We start from the raw sequence: 4646 nt of genomic DNA, 5'->3' as shown, positions 1-4646 counted from the left end.
GATTTTTTTTAAAAAAATTTTTTAATTGAAAATTTTTGCTTTTCAAGCCGATATAATTGAAAAATAATAATTATTAATATTTTAATTTTAATATATAATAAAATCGAAATGTAAAACTTTAAATATAGGGATATAATAATATTATTAATTTTTTATTCTTTTTCTTTAATTAGTTTTATTATTTTATATTACTTAAAATTGATTTTTAATTAAATAAAAACAATATAATGCATGAAGATTGCATAGATATTAAATATATAAAATTAAATATACAGAAACTACGATTATATTTACTAAAAAACTCACGAATAATATGTAATTGCGGTGACATCAATGCCAGCATAAGACACTATCGAACTCCGAAATTCAAAAGAATTTCTTTAAATTTAAATTCATGCAAATTTAATTTAATTAATACAATGTTTTCTTGGATAAAAGATTGTATCAAATTTTTCATAAAGAATTCTTCATTTCGCTATTACACATCGAGTTACGAACATAAAAATGAACCTTTCTAACGTTACGATATGCATAACAATCCAATAGAGAAGAAAATCCTTAAAAATTTCTTTAAAGTGATTTCTAAGGGATGAAATACATAATCGTTATTTTTCATAAAACATTTATTATATTTAAATATTTGGTATTTTGGTTTAAAATTTTTGTATCTTTGTCTTTGATTAAATTGTCACATTACACGTGAAATATATCAATTCTACTTTGAGAGAAAAGAATAAATTAAATTCTTTATGATATGAATAACTGATTAATATCTTAATTAACAGTATTCTGTAATATTTTATGCTCAATAAAAGATTTTAACGGTATTTTAACGGATTTTCATTTTCAAATAGGGAAATTGCAAAAATTTTACTGCTTTAACAATTAGAAAACGAGAAAGCAAAATCTATACCATTATTCATTTGAGTTTCTAACGTATAATTTTTTATAATGCATTCAATTTTTTTCCAAATAAATAGACCATCATTGTGGAATAAAATAATAAATATTCTTCTAAAATAGATTTCAATATATCATGTAATTTTAACATCAAATTATTCAATCTTAATCTAATATATAAAATATCAGAAAGATTTAAACAAATTAAAACAAATAATAGAAAATTCAAAATATTTCCATAAACAAATATCATTTGAAAATAATATATTATATAATATTTAAATCGCTGGAAAATATTTATTTCATGTAAATAAAATATTTATTTTTTGTTTAATTACAAATTACAAGTGTCAAATATGATTATGTTTATTTTTCATTTCTGATTCTTTAGATAGCGAATATACATATAGTTCAAGAATTTTTACGTTTCTATGTTCCATTATATTATATTTCAAAGAAAAATTTATTCACAAAACTTCCACAAAAATCATATGAAAATAAAAATATTTATCTCTATTTCAAAAATCTATTTTTCCTAATTCTGCTCTGTATTGAAATTTCCTCACGTATGGTCCAAAAATTCTTGCTGTGTTCATGCTTCTTATCAATTTCTTTGTAGCTTGTATTTTATCTTGAATATTTACTTTAAAATTTCGCTATATTGCAATATTACGCAATTTCTCTCATTACATTTTTTTTTTTTACCCCGATTTCGTCCACTTGTGAAAAAGGTTTGATTTGAGAACCGCAGGCGATAAATCGCCGGTAAGGTCACGCTTTTACGTGTAAGCCCTAAGCGAAATCTAGTTTTTGTTTATTCATTAGGTTACCCCGCGCTTTAAGTGGTACGTGGAGAAGGCTTGCCCTGACACAGCCAACGTTACAGAGTGGGAGGAGGGTGGCAAGGAGACGGGGGTGGACCGCCGTATCTCCGATATGCCACCAGCCATAAAAATCTGAATATATTAGACCTACATGCACACGACATCTCGCTCGGATCGTGAACACGTTACCCACGATAATCTATGCTCGTTTCTAGCACACTTTTACACGTTTCTGCGTAATGGCTACCGTAGTCATTGGCTGGCTTCTTCTTTTATCTACCTTTTCAAAATTTTACTTTACTTCCCTTTTCGCTTCTATGTTTTCATTCCTACACGTTTGAAAAATCATAACATTAACTTTTTTTTTAACGAAGATAAAATAATTGGATGTTTCAATATAATTTTCAATGAATTGGTATTGATATATTCCTAAGTATCAAGTTGATTCTAATTGTTTTCAGTCAGAATTAATATTGTTGACATTTTCTCTATATCAAGATAAACAAATAAAAAACACTCAAATATAATTTTTAATAAATAATTTGCAATAAAAGATTAATAAGTTTAAGGATCAAGAGAAGATTCAATATTAGTTCTTTCAAGTTTTAATTATAGATTGCATTGTAGAAAATTTTTTTTCTTCTTACTATGTTTTATATTGAAAATTATAAAATTAAATAATCCAATTCAAGTTCAATCCAGAGCTTATAATAACGAATGATATCAATCGAGAACTAATTTTAACATAATTATTTATATAATTATCAAAAAAACTGAGTTTAAACGCTTATTATTAATATTTTGTAAATCTTTGTTGATATCATAAAAAATATTCATATTGTGCCTCTAAATTGTCTTCTAAATAAATAAAGCAGCACAATCTACAATTGTAACAAACACCTTTTCGAAACTGTCATTCAAGGTTAATTTGGAAAGCGAACAGTATAAGCTTGTTGCTTATCGGTAACGTCGGCTACAATCACGAATTTAGCGGAATCTTTACTTTTTTTCTTTTCTCTCGTTCGAATATATCGAAGCGCCGAGCACACCAAGAGACCTGGTGAGCTTTCGAGAGTACGGCGGAGCAAGAACGAGCAAAAAGGGTGGACGGGGTATTGGAGGGGGGTAATTAGAATAATTCGGGCCGCTGTGGTTCACGCCACACGGACGAATTTGCATTTTAAATGAAGCAATGGCGTGTCAGAGGCCTCCGGTGTGCCGGCCAAGCAGAGCGGCAGAACTTTGTGTTTTATAAGGAACTTTAATATTTATCGCGTATATCCAAACCGAATAAACGTGTATATATGTATACATAAAATACACGTACACAAAAAGGTAAGCACGTACACATAGGAACATGTGTCACGTATTACGTTATATAGTAATATGTATATGTAAGATGTATATTCACGGTTTTCTTCTTTGAACGCAATCACGGGTAGTTCGATCGTTCATACTCGCGTTCTTCTTTTCGTCGATCGAAAGAACCGGCACACGGTTAGGTTGCCCTGCAAGCTGAGAACCCTAACGGTGGATCGTTATCGCGTAATTAGCGCCGCTGATTTTCGTGTTATGTCATTGACACTACCGCGCGATGATACCCTTCATTTTTGGTTATCAAGAAACGCCGATGGGAAGAGCAGAAATTGGTCAATGATCAGTGAAGGAAGTGGAGGCACGGTCACACACGTGTTCCTTTCCTTCTTTTTTTTTTTCTTATCCTTTTTCGTCTTTCATAAGAACTGGATGATGATGATGATGATGATATTTTTGCTTTGATTCAAATAATTAAATTTAAATTCGAATTGAATATTTTATAATGTTTTAGGATGTTTTTCGAAGTTTGAAAATGTATTAATGATTATATATAAGAATAATCATACGACGGATTTATTTATTTTTTGATTCGAATATACGAATATTTAATGATGATTCAAGAATGATTTCAGGATTTTAAGATATATTTGATATTGATTCGAATTGAAATTGAATTCGATTAAAAATGTTTTGGAACTTTAAAGATTTGATATCGATGAATGAAAAGACAGTGTTATTTATTCTAAAGTTTTTTTTATTTTTTTTTTTTATTGTCTCTAAATTTTATTTTGTATATTTTTAAGATTGGTAAAGACACGAGAAATTTTGTGAATGTGAATATTGATAGTTCAATTTAACCAATCGATTATTGGAATATGGCTTGAAATTTTATCTAAAATCTAAATTAGTTTTATTTCGAGAGTTACATTTTATTAGATTTTATTTCTTAGAATATTTTATGAATATATAAAGAAATATTTAAATTGATCATAGATCGATCGAGATAGATTGTAGACCGATAAAGATTTTGCATAATTTCATAATTTTGTTAAAATGATATATTATAAATAAATTTTCATTCCTTATATTTTTAGAAAATAATCGGAGCTTTTTATATTATTTATATTTTATAATTTTTTAATTCGATTAATTTAATTTAGTATATGAAAGATTATTATTTTTCTATTTATATAAAAGAATATTATAAATAATTAATTTAATATTTTTTTTGAATATATCGTTTAAATATGAATCTATATGCTTTAAAAATTATAAAAAAAGAATCGAATAATTGAGAAATTTATAAAAAGGTATCGATTTACTTATCTTTTTAGCTATGAACATAAAATTTTCTATTAATCATTAAACAATTTTTTGAAAAATCACAAAGTTTTTTGATATTTAAAAATGATTAACATTACAAAAGTAAATTCTTATATCGTTTATAAACTCACTGAGTTTATCTAAATAAATGAATCTATTCGAATAATTTTATACTCATTAAAATATTTTAATTTAAAACCCTAATAAATTATGCAAATTATCATTACATAAACGTATTAAACTTTTATTAAACAAACAATATTTTGATTTATTACATATTAC

General features: G+C 26.3%; 1 protein-coding gene across 1 annotated transcript in view; it reads right to left on the bottom strand.

The window, feature by feature from the left end:
- Nucleotides 1-4646, bottom strand: part of LOC102676395 (paired box pox-neuro protein) — a 42879-nt gene that overhangs the window by 37135 nt on the left and 1098 nt on the right. The window lies entirely within an intron of this gene.

The sequence above is a fragment of the Apis dorsata genome, unplaced genomic scaffold (genome assembly GCF_000469605.1).
Source record: "Apis dorsata unplaced genomic scaffold, Apis dorsata 1.3 scaffold_978, whole genome shotgun sequence".
Classification (NCBI taxonomy): Eukaryota; Metazoa; Arthropoda; class Insecta; order Hymenoptera; family Apidae; genus Apis; species Apis dorsata.
The sequence above is the reverse complement of the archived record's forward strand: the minus strand, read 5'-3'. Positions and strand labels throughout refer to the sequence as shown.